The sequence below is a fragment of the Octopus bimaculoides genome, chromosome 14 (genome assembly GCF_046866305.1).
Source record: "Octopus bimaculoides isolate indiv1 chromosome 14, ASM4686630v1, whole genome shotgun sequence".
NCBI lineage: Eukaryota > Metazoa > Mollusca > Cephalopoda > Octopoda > Octopodidae > Octopus > Octopus bimaculoides.
In genome coordinates, this window is record NC_142941.1 from 12536463 (window position 1) to 12557071 (window position 20609).

Below are 20609 nucleotides of genomic sequence, written 5' to 3' on the forward strand. Positions count from 1 at the left end.
AGGGAGGATGGAGAATAACAAAATGAAAAGACGGAGAGAATTGCAAAAGAAGGAATATAGATAAAAGTAAATTACATCAGGACATATCAGATTGTGTGAGGAAGAAAGGATAAAGTACACAGTAAGCCAGAAAAAAATATATATATAATATACGAAACAGAAAATTATAGAGATAGCGGGGACATAGCAAAAGAGAACGGAGTAACAGAGAAAAGACGAATGAAAAGGAAAAAGGAAAGTAGAAAGAAAGAAAGACAGGGGACAAAGTAAAATATTAAGGTTAAAAGAGAGAATGCGAGAGCGGTGTATCTGTCCGTTTAAGATAACTGCTTTTCTGACAGATTAAATAGGCAAAACATATTTTGTATGTTATTGCGACATTTACTAAAAGCTAATATATTTCAATACTATAGAATATATGTATAGATTCCAGCCAACAGAATAACACACACAGATGCCAACATCATCTTTGTGGACAGAAAAGGGGAAAAGTTCTGAGTTCGTAACTGGGAAGGTATTATTTTTTTTTTTTTTCCTGTTTTATACATAATACTGCAAGTGTCCACAAAAATGTTTTATTACAAAGACCAGGTGTTTGTTTATCAGTTTATGGCACAGTTGTTGGTTGAAGTATTGTGGAAGAATATGTTAAAACTCAAGCCAGTAATTTAAATAAAATAGTTGGGGATTTTTTAATGAGAAATATCTTTAAACATAGTCTTATGATCGTGACAATGTATGTGTGTGACAAAGAGAGAGAGAGAGCTTTCTCTTCTATTACCTACCCATCCAATTAATAATTCCAAGAATAAAATAGTACCTATACATGCTAAAACCTTAGACTGAATCAAAAACTCTTAATTCTTTAGTCTCAAATGCAAGTTATTTCAGCTGTTTCTCCAATGTTAGCCATAATGTCTTCAATCTTTAAACTTTCATAAAAGATTTTGTCATGGTAGCTTCTGCTATAACATGGCTCTACTAAATTTTGATTTCAACTATCAAATCTTCCATATTCCCCAAACTATCCACCGAAAACAAAAGATCCAGGAATAGGCCTGACAAAATTATCTGGTTTGCACATCCTTTCTTAAATGTTAAAGCTTATGTAAGTAGAACATTTTTAGCACTTCTATATAAACATTTCCTAGAACTATGCTATCATAGAAAGATCGACCACCGTAACAAGAAAATCAGTTATTCCTGCCTTCTCAATATCAAATTTATAACATCTAAGCCCATGCAAGATGAAGATTCCGGATGTTCTTGTACAAAGATGAATGCTCCTTGGACTCAGCATATAATATCAAGACAAGTGAAAATGAAGCAGAGGTTACATACATCAATACATCAGCCATGCTATATCAAACTGTGGAAAGAAAAACGTTATATAAGTATGGTTGAGGGCCAGTCAAGATTTTACAATCAAATATCATCTTTCATAGATGCAGAAAAGCAGATAACCACAAGAATGGAAAGCCATTTATGGTCTTTGAAAGACAAAAAGATTGACTAGGACATCAAACAGAGAAAGCTCAAGAAATCAAGTTTATACAAATGGATCCAATCAGTACAACCTAACAGAGGGGACAGAAATTGTACATGGTATTAAAAGCCTTAAGTTAACTACCTCAGCTCTAAAAATGAAAATATAAGATATCCTCATGCAGATAGATACATATTGGCCAACCGAGAAGCCCAACATCAGGATCATACCCCCATCTTAGGGAACCACCTTACTATGAAGGAGACCTGATATTTTCCTTTTTCTTCTCTTTCTGCTTCTTCAACTCAACACCTTTTTTTTTTTTTGCTGTCTCTCCTATATCATTCCTCTAACCTTTATGACATTGTCTTTACTCATCCACTATCACAAACTTTATATAGATTTGTGAGTTTCAGTAGAAAGACTAGATATATGGTTATTAAATTGCATGCACAGACAATAACCTCATCTATACTTTATTAACTCAACCCTTTGTTGCTTTTAATGTCTGATCTCACAATTATTGCTCCTAGCATTTTGCATTTCTTCGTTCATGTTTTCCCATTTTCTGTAACATTACATGGAGTAGCCATCTTGAATTTTTTGTTTTGATATTCAGTAAGGCCAAATGATTGTCAAAAGTAGTGGACTTCTGTGAAGCACCTATTTCTTACATGCATATTTGATTGCATGTTACACACACTTATAAAAGCACACATGTACACACACACATATGTATGCACAGAAATATATACAGACATGTACACAATATTATATATTTCATTATTAAAAATGTTTAAATGTTACAATGTTGTCTCAGAAAATGTAACAAAAGTAAACTAACTACCTTTTCTCTTATTTATCTATTTACCTTATGTTTTACTTGTTTTAGCCACTTGGACTGCAGCCAATGCTGGGGCACCACTTTCAAGGATTTAGTCAAATCAACCCCAATACTAATTCTCAAGTGTGATACCTATTCCATCAGTCTCTACAAGGATGTAAACAAACCAACACATTCGAAGTTGGGGGAACAACAAAAAAAACGTGTGTGTGTGTTATCATCCTTTAACATCTGTTTTCCATGCTGGCATGAGCTGGACAGTTTGACCAGAGCTGGCGGGCTAGAGAGCTGCACCAGGTTCCTGTCTGATTTGGTTTGGTTTCTACAGCTGGATGCCTTTCCTAATGCCAGCCATTTTACATTATGTGCTGGGTGCTTTTACTGTGCCACCTGCATGAGTGCTTTTTACATGGCACAAGAATCTTGCAGACCAATCCCCTTCTCTCTCTCTCTCCATATATATATATATATATATATCCCTCTCTCCCTCTCTTTCGGAGAGAGGCACAAGCACATACACAGACATATACACACATGGCAGTAACTTCCGCCTACCAAATCCAATCACAAGGCTTTGGTCGGCCCGAGGCTATAACAGAAGACACTTGCCCAAGGTGCCACGCGGTGGGACTGAACCCGAAACCATGTAGCTGGGAAGCAAGCTTCCTATATATATATATCTATCTATATATATATATATATATATATATATATATATAAAGCTTCTATGCAGTTTCTAGCTACAAAATTCACTTACAAGGCATTGGTCACTTAAGGGCTATAGTGGAAGACACTTGTCCAAGGTGTCGCAAACTGGGATTGAATCCAGAACCAATTGATTGCAAAGTGAGCTTCTTAACCACATGAAAAAGTTTTTTAAAAGAGTGGGGATGGAGGGGGGGGGGGAGCTGAAGATAGACATAAAATGGAAGCATGCAAAGTCAAAGTAACATGCAGCTGACAAGCTACAAGTTTTTTTATGTGTAATAAGCAATTTGGGATGAGTGGGGTGGAAAAGCAAAATATTCATAAATCGAAACATCATGCTAAACTGGATTAGCATTCAACTTTTATAAACTCTCTTCACTAGATATGTATAAGCTGTATTATGAAGTATAAAGAACATGTTTAAAATTAGAAGCATGACTATGTAGTAAGAATTAGCTTCCTAAACTATGTTTTCCAGTTCAGCCTCACAAGTGTCTTCTACTATAGCCCCGGGCTGACCAAAGCCTTGTGAGTAAATTTGGCTGACAGAAACTGAAAGAAACCTGTTGTATATATGTATATAAGTGTATGTATTTATGTTACTGCCTCCTTGTCTTGATACTATTTGATAGCTGTAAGCAAGTGTCATCATCAGGGAAGCAGTATCTTAAGTTTCCAGTCTTCCAAGATATGTCTCATTATGGAGAAATATTACCTTACTTGGAAACAGGAAAAGCATCCAACCATAGAAAATCTGCAAATCTGCCTGAACAAATTCTGTCCAACTGAGAAGAGCATGGAAAAGTGGATGTTGAATGATGATGAAACATACATTCATCCAAAGGTCTGAAAGTAATCTGCAGCAATTCCCTTCTCAACTATTTTGGATAAAAGAATATTCCAACAGGAATAGAAAAATACATGTTCCTCATGATTTTCTAATTTTACAGCACATTCACAGAAACAAAACTGGGTACACAGTGACATCAACAGAGCAGCATTTTCAACAAAATCAGATTCATCTTAAAACTTTCTGACCAACGAAATCACTCGCTACTCTTCACTGCAGAAGCAATCTGCATTAAGATGCACATATACAAACAGCTAGATAATACTTAATATAAAGAGCACACATTGAAAAATTACAAGAACAATAATGATGATTTCAGTTTGCAAGTAGATATACTCTTTTACTCTTTACTTGTTTCAGTCATTTGACTGCGGCCATGCTGGAGCACCGCCTTTAGTCGAGCAAATCGACCCGAGGACTTATTCTTTGTAAGCCTAGTACTTATTCTATCGGTCTCTTTTGCTGAACCACCAAGTTACGGGGACATAAACACACCAACATCGGTTGTCAAGCGATGTTGGGGAACAAACACAGACACACAAAACACATACACACACATACATATATACATATACATATATACGACGGGCTTCTTTCAGTTTCCGTCTACCAAATCCACTCACAAGGCTTTGGTCGGCCCGAGGCTATAGTAGAAGACACTTGCCCAAGGTGCCAAGCAGTGAGACTGAACCCAGAACCATGTGGTTGGTAAGCAAGCTACTTACCACACAGCCACTCCTGCGCCTAATTACAGTTTTCATATATTCCATAGTAAGAATGGTTTATGTACTTCATACAAGATAAATCAGCTCAAGGGAAATCTTTTCTTTGCAAAAGGTTTTGAACTTTTTTTATATTAACTCGGAAAATAATTTAAAATATTAGCATTTGTCATCATCACAATTCAGTGCTTGTGTTTCATACTGTCATGGGTTTGGACAGTTTGACAAGATTGCATTGTGCTCCAGTGTCTACTTTGATAAAGTTTCTACAGCTGGATGCTCTCCCTAATGCTAACTACTTTACAGTGGGTACATTTTTTCATATCACTGGCAGTAATGAGGTTACCATGCTGCTCGCAAGACTACAAAGGACGAAGGAACAGCATTTGAGATGAGAGCACAAAGTATGAGAGGAGAGAAGGGAGTAGGTTCTTCTAAAGGAGCAGCATGGTTACTCACCTTTAGGAGAGAGAACGAGAATAGTCAGTAGGAGATGCAAGTGCCAAGATCTCCTCAAGGTAGGAGGTCAATAGAAGTGTGATGGGACAGTGGAACTTGGAGTCTGAGTGGGGGTGGAATTGCAGGGCTGTATGGTGAAGGAGATTTTGCACTCAAAATATGATAGATGAGGATTCTCTTTTACTCTTTTACTTGTTTCAGTCATTTGACTGCGGCCATTCTGGAGCACCGCCTTTAGTCGAGTAAATCGACCCCAGAACTTATTCTTTGGATGCCTAGTACTTATTCTATCGGTCCCTTTTGCTGAACCGCTAAGTTATGGGGACGTAAACACACCAGCATCGGTTGTCAAGCAATGTTGAGGGGACAAACACAGACATACAAACATATACACATATATATATATATATATATATATATATATAAACATAATTAAGGGATCAGCAAACATTTGCTTCACCACATACCGAAGTTCAGAAATAGCAGCTAAAAAAGCTAAGACTCCAATAGATAGCATTACTTGTAACTCACAAAGGCAAAAACAATGAAAACTAACCATTCGAAGTTAGGGTTAGGGTTGGTAAAAATTATTAATTGTTGATTTATTAATAAATTGATAAACCTTTACCCTTTTAATTGTAATATATATATATATATATATATACGACAGACTTCTTTTAGTTTCCGTCTACCAAGTCCACTCACAAGGCTTTGGTCAGCCCGAGGCTATAGTAGAAGACACTTGCCCAAGGTGCCACGCAGTGGGACTGAACCCGGAACCATGTGGTTGGTAAGCAAGCTACTTACCACACAGCCACTCCTGCGCCTATCTAATTAATTAAAACTTTGCAAATATTTCTATTCCATTTGTTTCTTGTGATTGTTATGTCAAAGCAAAAGTGAAATATTCTCTTCCAAATATCAATCACTCAAAATTCAGCAAATGTAACCACTTAACTGCTATTATTAAACATGCTGAAGAATACTTCGATAGATGGAAAGTGTGAGGAATCACATACATGTGTGTGTGTTATGCATCATTTTTGTATTTGTCTCCGACCACTATGTCCCCTGTAACTTAGTAGTTTGGCAAAAGAGAGAACAAGTACCAGACTTTGAAAACAAAAAGCACTGGGGTCAAAAACCCTTCAAGGTAGTGCCCCAGCTTGACCGCAATCCAATGATTGAAAAGGATAAAAGATGGCATTCTAATAATTCTTCGTATAATCCTTTCAAGATGTTCCATTTTAAATCTTACATTCTTACAAATCCTAACAGCCACAACCCAATAAAGGAGCTTCAATGCAGTCGCTCACAAGACTAGAAATAACAACCAAATCTCCCAGAAGTCACATATATCTTCTACTGCCAAAGGACAGATTGACCGATGCAGTTCTTGGATGTGGAAAGAAGAAAAAAAACAGGATGGTCACAGCTAAAACGCCTTTCATTATAGGTGTACGAGAACAGGGTTAGGCAACGGGTTACAAGACAACTAGAGTGTAATAAACTAGCGACAACATGCTATTTTAGGAATTATATAACTGCTAAAACGCTATCTTTAAGCTAGCGTTTGGACACTATTGTGTGTGCGCGTGCGCGCGCGTAAACGCACCAATAGAAATACGAAAGAAAACATTTCGAGACGTTTACTACCATAAATCTACAACCAAGCAACGTAGATACCCAAAAGTAGAGCGCGCGTGTACGCATGCGCATGCACAGACGAATCCAATGGAATTAAATCGCACAGACACGCACAATAAATGGAGTCAATGAGGAGGGTCGTAAGTGATTGCACGAGTTACTAGAAATAGCAGCAAAAATTACTCTCGAGCCCCCATCCTACCACTTTAAAAAAGTAAGAGGTAGGCATTGGACGGCTGAAAAGCTTTAGATCACAAGGCCAGCTCCATCAGTACTAACCTCCCGCTAAAACAAAACAAATGACACTGAATTAATCAAAACAAGCATTCTTAACACATTTTTTTTAGTAAACGCATACATTAAATCATTTCGTTGTTTTTAAAAGCTGTACAAATACATAACATTTTTAAATGAAAGTATATTACATGTTTAAAAATGATATAATTTAGTTTCACATGAATTTATTAGTCCGGTATTCCTTACAAGAACTTGAATTAAAAAAGAAATCGATATGGTAATCATTATCATCGCAATGATTAAATCACGACCTGCTAATAATAGCAGCCGAATACCCTTTAATTATAGTTTTAAGTAAAGGATTCGTTGCATTTCTCAAGGACTGGCCATGAGCTAGCAGCAACACTATCTTAAAATAGAGCTCATGAATGGAGCGCTTTTGGGTATATTAATTTATTTTCGTTAATTGTATTATCGTTATAAAATGTATTCGAAATCTTTTAAAAAAATTAATATTTAATTTTAGAGACAGGAAAATAATTTCTAACGTATATAGAAAATACAACCTTAATATGAAAGTCAAAAGGGGTGAGAGCAGCAAGAATTTTAAAAGGACAGGGAAAGAAGAAGCGGGTTAAGGGGGAGGGGGTGAAGGAAAACAGTGAGGAAAGAAGAAATAAAAATAAAGTGGGAGGAAAATAGTGAGAGAAGCAGAAGAAAACATAGGAAGAAAGGGAGACGAAGGAAAAGGAAGGGAAGAGAAAATAAGAAAGAGAATAAGGAGAAATGCAAGAACTGAAGAGAACATGCGATGGCGGTGGAAAAGAAAGGGAAAAATGAATTAAGAGAAAGAACACAGAAAGAAATTATTTATGAGTGTTGTTATAATAATGTTACCATATCGATGTTGTTAGAGACGTCTCTCTTGTTCTTGTGGTCAATGAAAGAAATATTGATTACTATCAATAATAATATTTCCAAATAAGAAAGAAAAAAGAGAAAATGGAAGAATGAAGAAAGTGAAAATGAAAAGCACGGAAAGAAAGAAAAAAGTTGCGAATTTCTAACTTAACCCTTTCGATATCAACTCGCCCGAGACGACACCCTAGATTTATAATGCAAAATTCTTGTTTTAATATGGTTTTAAATTAAAACCTATCAAAATTGCATGCTTATTTTTTGTTCTAAATACCAGCATAACAAAGTTATTTTATTAAATCCATTGTTTAAAAAAAAAATAATTGAAATATGGTAACAAAAGGGTTAACGAAACCACGTTACAGATTTTCCGGTTTCTTTTTTCCGTTGTTGAAAAGAATTGTTTTTTGTTTAACAGAAGGCTAGAATTCCTTTTTTTTTTTCCTCTTCGTAAGCACCCCACCCTCACATCATTCAAGACCTGAATGGAAGATGGAGGGAGAAAGCCAAAGGCAACTTTAAAATGCAACAGGAGGTGGAGTTGGTGATACCGTCTAAACCAGCAGCAGTGGTAATTGCATTAGTTAATAGTAATAATAATAATACTGCTACTAAAAGCAGAAATAAATAGTAGTGGTTAGTAACGGAAGTAGTTAGAACTAATAGAAAAATTTATATTAGTAGGGTTGTTTTCTGTTTTGTTTTGTTTTTTCTTGGTAGTTCTAATAGTAGCAAGTATATTTGTTTTCTTTCTAAATAGGCGTGAAGTCTCGCATTCTTAGATGAGAGGAAAATGGCAAATTTATAGCATTCGGCGATTTGCCAAAAGGCTTCTCTGACTGAAGACAGGTTTTGACTAGGATTAGCAAAAGCTGGATCGCAGAGTCGGTTAGTCGTCAAGTTTACTGCTGCACAACCACCACGCAAAATAAGGATTTCTCCTCAACTAATGTTGCATAAAGCCTTTTATTTTGTTGGCTTTTGCTTCATATATATACATATAGATATATACATATATTAAGTGATGTGGTGAGCCGGGCTTAATCGAGACTTAATACATTGCTGACAGTAAATTTAAACAGTTAAAATGAAATTTAACAAGAGAAAAAATGACACCTTAACCTTAGTCACGGGTTTATAAAAACCATGAAATCAGTGATACATTTAACCCCAGTTTCAAAAGTGCATATTCTACAATGTAGAATCGTATTTATTAAACATTAATTTCAAACATATAAAAAAAATATCAGAATAAAGACTAATCTGTAATGTTAGGCGATCTTTTACTAATAAGCGGTTTATTATGATATTTAAAAAGTCTACATACGTTTTCCGAAATACTTTAAGGGGGTATGTATACGCCGATTCATAGCAAACTTCAGTGTTCTGTTGTCATTTACACAAGAAAACAAATAAAATGACACCTTAGAATATCTAAGGTGACTTGGATGAAAATATTAAAAGCTAGGGGCCTAATGAGGTGTGAATGAATCGTTCATGCAAGAAAAAGCGCAATTATTTCTCTTGAGCATACAAACACAATGCAGCGATCCAGCAATAATTCCTGTTATCATAATCATCATTAATTATTTCGATATAACAAACTTTAAAAATATAAACAATTACAGCTAATATTACATGTAAAGATTCCTAAATTATTATAAAGATTTTATGCGTATTTATTTTGTTAATTATAACAATAAACAACTAATTGTTAAGGATCTACTAATTAATATCGACACTTTAATTCCATATAACAAAATAAAAAAAAAAAAAGAAACAGCTTAATGACAAATAACTGCTAATCAGATCACAACAATAACAACGATAAAATGAAATGATAAAAATAAGAAATAATAATAAAATGTCTGTGAACCTCGGCAGCGTGGTAGACGGCTTCGAATCGCGACATGGACAATCCAGGCAAGCAAACCATTCTTATCTACCGAAATCGGCTGCTTTTTGCAATGCTGGTTCTGATTTGTAAAATGGGCGAAAAAGCAGTGGCAAGTGATGCAACAGTTAAAGGAGACTGCATAGTAGTTTTATAATATTCAGTGATGAAACCTCCAGCATCACCATCACCCACCTACTCTCCTTCTCTCTCTCTCTCTCTCGCTCTTTCTCATCACGTCGCCTGAGAGAAAGGACGAACAAATGCACAGGCACGCGCACAGAAGCGCGCGCACACATACAAACACACGCTTACAAAGAAACAGACTGAAATCCATCCGCGCCCTTCCATCATCACAATCACAACCAGCAGCTTCAAACAAACACTCCGTCGCCAAAGAGAAAGAAAGCACGTACGTGTGCGTGCGAGTGCGAGTGCGCGCTCGCACACAAACACACAACCCTATTACATACACATTACATATGGATGCATATGTGCACACACATATCCTAACACACGCTTAAACACACCTAACTAAACCTAGACCTTAAATCGCGAGCGCGTAAATCTTAAACACACGCACTTACACTATATATATATATATATCTACTATCAAGTGTAAAAGCTTTATTAAAGTCACTAATGCCTGTTGCGAGGAAATGCATGGCCAACACAACTTCCCACTGTGCATTTACCAATAAATAGCTCAAATAGTTTCAAGCATATCATACGAAGGATTATTATCGAATTTACACTATTACTATCAGTAGTAGTATTGAAATTATTTTTATTATGTATGCGTTTCGTGCATTCATATATACACACATGCACATTTATTTGTATGGTATTGTTTTTAAAATAAACCGCGATTTTTTTTTCTTTCAGAAGTGGGGGGGAGGTTCGGAAGTATGTCTTCGTTTGTCCTTGTGACAGCTAAAAGATTATTAGCATCATCACTATTGTACAGTGCGAACTACTTAACGTGCAGCCATCACCTCTTGCACCGCACAACCACCTACTCTTCTCTCTCTATCTCTATCTCTCCATATAATAGTTTTTTGTTTTGTTTTGTTTTTTTAACCTATTGAAATCTCATCGATCACATAAATATCGACAGAAAGTAAAAAGACTGAAAGAGAGAGAGGAGAAGAAATATTAGTTGCAAACCGTTTTCGTCTAAAAGGTGGAAGAAATACAGACGGAAGATGAAGGAAAGAAAAAAAAATCCTTAATATCTACATCAGCTGAAGCAGTACATTCGTACGAACAGATATCAGATATATGCTATGAATGAGTGAATGAAAAACTACACCTAAAGCGGCGATGGGTTAATTGGAATATATATTTTTCCTTCTTCTTTCCTTCAGATTCTTCAAATCATTGAAAATAAAAACGAGTAATCTTTAATAATTTATCATAATGATGTAAAGAGAGGAGTAGGGAAATGAGGGAAAAGATAAAGAAAGAAAAGACAGGCAAAAAGGGAGGAAAGAGAAAAATGCAAAGTAAAACGAAAATAAGAAAATGAAAAGAGAGAAGGCGAAAAAGATGATGCGAACGACAGAGAAAATAGCAAAGGGGGAAAATGAAAGAGAAAAGGAGGGAAGAAAGCTAAACAGGAACAAAAGAAAATAAGTTATTGTTTAACCCCCAAATCAGCTTTGATCGAGCAGACAGATCTATGCTCAAAGGTTTCTAGTCGTGGCAATCCCATTTTCTTTTCAGACAATATATTTAGGATTACATTTTCCGATGTAACTTCCCGTCTTTCAAAGATGACAGAATGTGCTTTGGGGAATATTCAGCTGCTGTTTCTGGCAGGTCGAGAGCGATCACACTTTGGAAAGTGAAAAGACTGAAGGTTTAAAATGTAGAGAAAAGAAATAAAAGGTGAAGGGAATATGATGAAGAGAAGAAAGAAATTGAGAGGAAAGTGGAGACGGAAAAGGAGATAAAAAGAGGGGAATACGGAGAAAAGGCAAAGAGAAGTTGAAGAAAAAGAATGCAGGAAAAAAGTACAAGAAAGAGGGCTGTGAAAAGATGAAAATCTCAGGGAAAAGGAAATGAGAAATAGAAAGGAAAGAAGGAATAAAAAGGACAATTGACAAAGAAAGAATAAAGAGAGAAGAGATCGAAGGACGATGGATAGGAAAGCGGAGGAGAGAAGAGTAGTGAGGAGGAGGAGGAGGCGGAGGGAAAGAGACAGAAGGAGGAGGTAAGAGGCACAGGAGGACGAAGTAAGAGGCGCAAGAGAGGAGGAGAGGAAGGAGATGGAACAAGAAGAGATAGTGGAAACAGATAGAAAAGTGGGTAGAAGAAAAGCGAAAGAATAAAATAAAAACATTTGTAGAAAGTGGCTGAAAAGGCAGAAACGAAAGACTAAAAGAGACATTTATAATATATATTTAGGAGTGAGGAAAAAAAATTAGAACAGAAACGAATATGAAAACCTGCAAGAGAAAACAAAAACAAAAAAAAAGACAAAAGAAAGAAGGGGAGGTAGTCGTAGTCGTTTGTCTGCTAGAGTCTTTTGGAAGGAGGGGAAACAAGTTTACTTTAGATGGGGAAATTGGTGTGCGACGAGCTGTGCAGGTCAATGACTTATCGACATAGTTTTCAAACTGATGCACTATACCAGGCATTTGTAATAGTATTATGTTGATGATGTTTAGCCATAAGTCGGCCCCGATCGAGCAAAGGCATTTCTAAACATGACCATCTTGTCATTCTTTGTATATCCCTGGCTGACGTTTGGTTTAATTCTTGTTGTTTTTTAGGCGATTAGGGTTGCTATTTTGAAATAAATTTTGTCTGCTATTTTTAGCAAGTGAGCGCCACGGGTCAGCCCTGATTAGCATTCCAAACATGACCATCTCGTTCTTTTTCTATATCATTGTCCAACGTGTTTTCTATTTAAACGGTTAGGTTCGCTATTTGAAATAAATTTGTCTGCTATTTCCAGCTGATCGAGCGACTGCATAGAAATTCCCTCGTTGGCTCGAGTAATTAGCATTATTAATTAGTGTCAGTGGAAAGCAGAATCGGTAAAAGCTCCGGAGAAACCATCTCGTTGTTTTGTCAGGCTTGCAAACGATTCTGCCAACTCGCCACCTTAACAAACAACAACACCGCCACCACCACTACCAAATCAATTTATCAGATTTAATTAAACCTTTAGTAATAGTGCCTTTGGAGAGTTAAGGAGGGAAATCAGTCACTGACGAAATCCTAACAGTATGGAAACTGGCTGGTCTCATTTTCCTGTCCACATTGATATTGTATATAGATATAAGGAAAGGTGGATGCACACAATGTTTACCAAAATCTTTAGATATACTCCATCCATCCATTTTTGCCACCCACCATTCCTAAGAGGTTCAATGGGAAAGAGTCTTCAGACACCATCATCACTGTTTCTTACTGGATTCCCAAGTATGACCAAACTAAGACTATGGATATTATCCAACTATCTTGCTCATGGTCTCCTGCCAGTTAGTTCAGCTTGAAAAATCTATTTTGCAATCCTTTCTTGTGGCATTCTAACTACCCAGCCCCATTTTTTTTTTTTCACCACCCATATTCAAGGAAGGGAATGGGGGTAGAGTCCTCAAGTATCTCCTCCATGGAACAACCATCGTTACCCTTTCCTGCCGGATTCCCAAGTATGACCCAACTGAAACCATAGATTTTATACTCTACACAAGACAGCATTCAAACAAACACATGCCCTGATAATGTTTAAAAGTACCAAAAAGAAAATCCAGTGCCAGTGCGCACACTGTTATGCAAATCAGACAAATTAATCTAATGGAATCCAACTTTGTACACACTATAAATAGATCATCATCATCATCGTTTAACGTCCGCTTTCTATGCTAGCATGGGTTGGACGATTTGACTGGGGACTGGCGAACCAGAAGGCTACACCAGACTCCAATCTGATCTGGCAGAGTTTCTACAGCTGGATACCCTTCCTAATGTCAACCACTCCGAGAGTGTAGTGGGTGCTTTTTACGTGCCACCGGCACGAGGGCCAGTCCAGCGGTACTGGCAACGGCCATGCTCAAATGGTGTTTTTTACATGCCACCTGCACAGGAGTCAGTCCAATGTTTAGTTCACATGCCACTGGCACTAGTGCCAGTAAGGCGAAGCTGGAAACGATCGCACTCAAATGATGCTTTTTACATGCCACCAGCACGGAAGCGAGACCACTGCTCTGACAGTGAGCCTGCTCGGATGGTGCTGTTAGCACTCCACTGGCACGGTTCAGTTTCGATCTCACTTGCTCCATATAAAAATTAAATTACTCTATAAACATGACAAACCTAGAAACTAGTCAGATTAACTCCTTTTGTGCACAAAGTGATACAAAATCCTGTAGTGTACCTACTTGGTTTACTTTCTGAAGGTAGTTGTATGCATATTAACACAAAATAATGGTATTCCTTACATTTCAGATCCTTATATAAATATACCATCATACAATCACACTTGTATACACAAATAAAACTATCAGAAATATAATGTCACAATAGACAATATTTCTTTGTGCTAAGGATTTTTAGTAAAGAACTTAATGAATACAAAACAGATAATGGACAGAATCAACAACTCTTGAAAAGGTTGCAAGACGCAACGAAAATTTTAGGAAAAATAAATAAGTAAATGAGTGGAAACTTTACCGGTGAGTGTGTTAAATAATAAGGTTGATTTTGCCTTTCATCCTTTCGGGGTCGTTAAATTAAGTACCAGTTGCATACTGGAGGCGATCTAATCGACTGGCCCCCTCCCCAAAAATTTCGGGCCTTGTACCTGATGTAGAAAAGAATGTTTTGATCATGTAATTTGCATTGTGTAGCTAAAAAAAAAAAAAAAAAAATCACCTTATGTCAATGAAACCTATGAAAGATGGTGAACCAAATCTCTTTTAGACAATCACACGTTTTTACTTTATAACACATAAACCCAGGATTCATTATTATAATATATGAACATGAACACTCAGGGTTCTAAACATCGGTTATTTGTACAAAGTTAAGGTTTAAGTTGCACAGGACAGCTAGAGATGTATGTGTGTATGATAAGAAGTTTGCTTCCCTAACACATGGGTCCAGTTTCAGTCCCACTGTGTGACACCTTGAGCAAGTGTCTTCTATAACCTTGGGCCAACCAAAGCCTCTGTTCACTCATACCTTAACCACTCTATTCCCTTTTATCCTCAAATAAAGTTCCTCCCTCCCCACTTGGGGGTCCATAATATCACAAGCTGCATGGTAACCTCACTAGTGCTAATGGCACAAAAAAAAACCATCCAGTACATGCTATAAAATGATTGGCATCAGGAAAGGCATTTAACCATAGAAACCATGACAAACACTGAAGCACAATGCAGTCCTTGGGCCCATTAGATCTTGTCAAATCATCCAAACCACGGAACATGGACATTAAATGATAATGATGATGAATTTTAAGAATCTAAAGACAATTAGATACTTGAGAATATAGAGACACTGTAATGCATATCAACATATCTGTATAGAAATATATCAATGTTGATATTTCTAATGTGAATCATGAGTATTCAGTTGTTTAATCAGCCAAACTATCAGGTTACACTGCAACATACCTAACGTCATCTCATGGAAGACCAGTGTGCCACAACATACCGGCAGCAGAGCACTGCTTTAGAGCAAGAAGTTTCTGTCATAAACTAGGAGTGATCTCATATCCTACAGACCTGCACACTCTTAATGTAATTCTCAGGCAGAATAAGCATGAGACAGCATACATGACAAGGCTGTAGCTTAAGTATTACAGGTACAATCCATCCAATAAGCCCCCAAACAGTTTCCCCCAAACAGTTTCCAAACCAATTTCACTCACAAGGCATAGCATGACAAGAAGCTATGGTAATGCTGCACAATGGAAATTAATTTGAGATCTCATGAGTACAAAACAAGCTTCTCAACAGCTGATTTCCAGAAGTTTTTTTTTCCTTCACAACCTCTTCTATTATTTCCACTGACAACAGTCAGGCATCGGCAAGCTGTACTGTGCTGTTTTCTGGTTAGAAAGAGGCATAAGGCTACATGCCAGGATAGCAATATTCCTTATTTGAGTCCTCAACTCCTGATAGAGTTATAGGATTGCAATCATAACAGCATATCTTGGGCATTTTAAACTTGGTAGACTTCATCCCTCTCCAAGTTGACTACCGCTGGATTTCCTCCAGAAAGAAAGCAAGTGAAGGAACGACAGGCAGAAGGAAAAGAATCAACCGTATATAGGACTAGTGTTTTATTGCCCCTGAAATGGTAAAAAGCAAAGCCGATCTGGAAAGAATGAAAGTCAAAGCTGACCTTGAAAGCATGAAAGGCAAAGCTGACCATAGTATGATCTGAAAAAGTGCAGAGAGCTTGAACAAATGCCACAAGGCAATCAACACTATCAAGTTTGCCAATTTGTAAGAAATGCTAACTAGATTATACCCAGCTCCCCCTTTAAGAAATTAGATTACACCTAGCTTTCTTCTTAAACAAACAAGATCACAGATCCAGCTTCCAATTTATAAACAAATACGAGTAAGTGTTTTAAGCTGTATAAATTGTATATATATATATATGTGTGAGTGTTCAATTTGTATACCTAACATGTTTATGTTCACTTTCTAACTTATGTTAGTATTGTTATTTAGTCCTAGATCAAGCTGTAATGGAGAAGACATTCCAAGACTGACCATCCCATAATGTAGTCTAGGTCTCCTTCCAACTGTTTAATGCTTTTGATACCAAAAAACCCCAAGACCCATCCCTAGTTTATAGCAAAAACTTCTTGTGCTACAGTGATCTAAATTAAAACCTTCCTTCAAAATTTCGCGTTAATTTGTTTCATACACCCGCTTAATAATGACAAAGTTATTTTATTAAATACTTCATTATTTCCATAATTAATTGAAAGAGGCAGTATATGTGAGCAGAAATAGGCTTATAAAAAGGTCAAGATATGAGAGAGATATAGAGAGAAATATGAGAGAAAATTTAACTTGTTATTTCTAGCATATCAAGTAAACACCTAGAGAGACCTTACTTGGCTTTGTTTACATTTCAGATGTTCACAAAGACAAGATGACTCCAATAAGTAACTAGTACTACCCACAAAAATTCCAGTATTATTTTGAAAACTCCTCCACATCGTTTTCATTTTTTTCAACAAATTTGTTCCGATTTCTGGGTATTTTTGCTTGTTTGTTTTTTTGTTTTTTGTTTGCTTGTTTTATTTTATTTTATTTTATTTTTTTACCCCTTTCCACTGAAAAATTTTGTCACCATAATAATGGTTTCTAATTTAAGCAAATAAAGCCCAGAAATTTTAAGCGAAGTGGGTTAACCACTACCACCCACCACCTCAGTACACTGTAGTAGTTTTTATGTTGTCAACCCCGAAAGGATGAGAAGAAGCAAAGTGGACTTCAGTGGAATTTTAACCTAGAACGTAAAGAAACGAGAATGTTCACCACATTAATGAAAACGGAGAGGCAGGGGGGGGTGTATGTAGGAGAAACAAGTGGAACAAGTGGGCGGAAACAAATTCGCAATCTGATGTTTCAAACATCCGGGGATAAAAAAAAAATCAAAACAGGTCAAAAGTGGAAAAATTACAAAAGGGGATAGGAATAAAAATTGAAATTTTGGAAGACCTTCCCCCTCCCCCCAAGAATTCTTCCGACTTTTTTGGGGGAAAATGTAAAAGTTGTTTCGAACTCCAGAATCATGTTAAATTCCTTCCATTGATACAAAATCAATGGCAAATTTTTCTATAATATTTTCCTGCTATTGTACAACTATGCTGGTAACGTTTTAATGATTCTTAACACTGTATCAACAGCCTTATTTTTTTTTATATTGAAGAAAAGTGCATGTAGCTAGACTCGAACCCACAGTCCACCTGGTGAACGCAGTTACAGTAAACTGCACCACAGCGCACTGAGCTGTGAATTCTAAACGAAGGGTGGAAAAAAAATCCTATAGGGCGGAGTTTGGATCTTGTTAAATTTCCTCCAACCACTTGAACTATTTCAAATATTCACCAGATTATTTTTCAAAAATTGTACTTTTTGCATGCTTATGCCGAAAAATCGCATTCATTATTTCTAGAAATTAATAATAAAGAATGTTACACCAGTGAAGAAAATTTGGAAAACTTCAAATGGCAGGAAGAAATTTTTAACAAGATCCTAATATTTGTTTAAAGTCTTACATACGTAGACTGTAACTAAATAATATAGATTTTAACCAACTCCAGCGAATTATCTTAGTTCTTGTGCACTAGGTTAACATATACGTGCGCGCGCATGTCTACGAATGCGCGGGTTTCTCAGCCGATAAGGAACCAAACAATCGAAAGAAGTCAGTGGTTCGTTTTCACAGCAAACACACTTAAAAGCTGCCGATGTTGTTGATTAGTGCCAGGTCAACCATAAATGAAGCAAATCTACGATCAAAGACATTCCAGCAGTAACAATCACCTACCCACCCACTTTTTTTTTTTTTGCAATATCTAATGCGTCCTTTTCGTTTTTTTTAAGACGGTATAAAGATTTTGTTAAATTTCTTTCAACCACTTGTATTTCAAAATTTTTCCAGATCGTTTTTTTTTTTTAAACTTAGTTTTGAAAATAAACTGAACTTGTAAGTTCTTTATTAATTTCAAAAGAAAAAAAAAACTGAACCCCATTTTCGTCAACAGCATGCAAAAACTACATCGGAATTACATTTTTTAAAAACAATTTGGTGAAAATTTGAAAAAATCCCAGATGGTTAAAAGAAATATAACAAGATAACCAGTAGAATGAATTTGAAGGCGATTTAGCTGCTATTTTGAAAGACCAAAAGCTCTCCATAGAAACTCCACCGATGACTGGAAAAAAATAGCACTGAATTTTTTTCGGAGGCAACAACAATACGCTGAAATACATCGATCGAGCCTACAAGAGAACTTGTACGCGGTTTTCTTGGCTAACGAGAAATAGCTAAATTCCCTTCAGGTCACACTACTTCCTTACACAAGCACAGGACACATTAGATATGTAGCCTGATATAGTCCTAAAGTGAAGGGTTGGCCTAGTTCGATAACTAGCAGTTGGGACCTCATTGATAAAGAGTTCTGATTAAAAGTGACTCGATGGAAAACACTATAACACCCAATATAAAAAAAAAAAAATTAAAATAGACTTTGTAAAACGTAACTCAGACAAAAAGTAAACACCACGAGAGAATGAAGTTTAGACATAATCGTGTAGTTAAATCCACTTCGCTATAATTTGTTTCTGGTACTGACCCCACAGCTTGGCAATTTTCTACCGAAGTTTTATGGGTGATATTTTGGTAAATGAAAATCGTGTTAGATAGATAACATGCGCGCGGATTGCAGAATCGGTAGAATGTCAATATATCCCAAGTTCAAATCCAGTTCAGGTCGACTTTGCTCTTCTTTCTTCCGGGGCCGATGAAATAATCACCAGAGAAAAGGCTGGAGTCGATATAATCGATAAAAACTCTTACAGCAAGAGTGCAACCAATGATTGAAAACAGAAAATTTAATCTAAAATTATCTAACAAATAATCTGGAAAAATCTGCAATTCTAACAACAATCTAGAATATGGGAAGCAATATGTAATTTACGGCGGAGGTAAAAAAAAAAATACGTACATCGCCCGTTTTCGGCGTAACAAAAACCCTAACCCTAAACACCGGGAGTACGTATTCTTTACTTTTGCCTAATTTACATATTAAATATATATACTGTATAAGCTTGACAAACGAGTCGATGAGGAAGTCTACGTGGCCGCTAGAGTGTTAGAAATAGCAGTCAAAACTATACCATCATAAGGGAGAACAGCGGACAATGTAGTCCTAGATATTATGCCTGAAAATAAAGACGAGATGGACCCGAATAGAAAACCTTTTGATCATAACCAGTGATCGAAGCTGAACTAGGACTAAATGCAAACGAATTTAAAAAGCATATATATTATATCTATATGTGTGCAACAATTATTAATAGGATAGTTTTTCCTTTCCCTTGTAGAACATAACTAAAGAAATACTCTTTTTCAGATATCTTCACAGTTCCACAAGACAGAGTTGAACACTATTCCGTGCATACATAACTGACAATGTTACAAGTATTTCCTCATGTATGTACGTGTTTATGTTTTGCGAAGTGCGTACAAACCCATATATATATACGACTGTGCAAGCGACTAGTCGGAAAAGACAAAACACGAAAGGATTGCGGTCGTATTTACTACGTATAGAAATAACCTGAAGTTTCTCTGTTTATATACTTATCCTATAGCCGTAGATGCAAACAGGCTAGCACACCCTGCAACAACCATAAAGCGGCATTGGATCCACCCCTATAGCAAAATTGTTGCTTGAAGAGAGAAATCATAACTTTAATATGGAGAAAAGGGATATTTCATCCAACCAAATTTGGAGTTTAAAATCAGATGATAAGGATCAAGATCGACTTTGGCCTTAACTGAAATGAAAGATCGACAAATATCTTCATAGCAATCTCTCTATATCTATCTATCTATCTCTCTCCCTCCGTCCCTCTCTGTCTGTCTGTCTCTGCTATTGTTATTTTTTCAAAGAAAACGTCTTATATGAAATTCACTCTTACATCTATTTGTGCCTGCTAAAATCATTGGTCCCTTTAACACACACACTTAACAAAAATTACTTTCGATTACCCCCACCCGTTCGTTATGACATCTCATCAGTTGCCTCGAATTCCTTACTTCAAAGCACGTCAAAGATCCCTTTCAACCAAAACTGT

General features: G+C 36.4%; 1 protein-coding gene across 15 annotated transcripts in view; it reads right to left on the reverse strand.

Annotated features, from left to right (window-relative positions):
- Nucleotides 1-20609, reverse strand: part of LOC106874968 (lethal(3)malignant brain tumor-like protein 3) — a 93244-nt gene that overhangs the window by 60244 nt on the left and 12391 nt on the right. For 2 of the 15 annotated variants that reach the window (XM_089362314.1, XM_089362308.1), the window contains exon 1: nt 9748-10154. The exons of 11 other annotated variants lie outside the window; for them this stretch is intronic. The gene's annotated coding sequence lies outside the window, so the exon portion shown is untranslated. Of the gene's footprint in view, nt 1-9747; nt 10184-20609 lie in introns of those variants that run through there. 2 more of the 15 variants (XM_089362303.1, XM_089362319.1) reach the window with 2 other exon arrangements.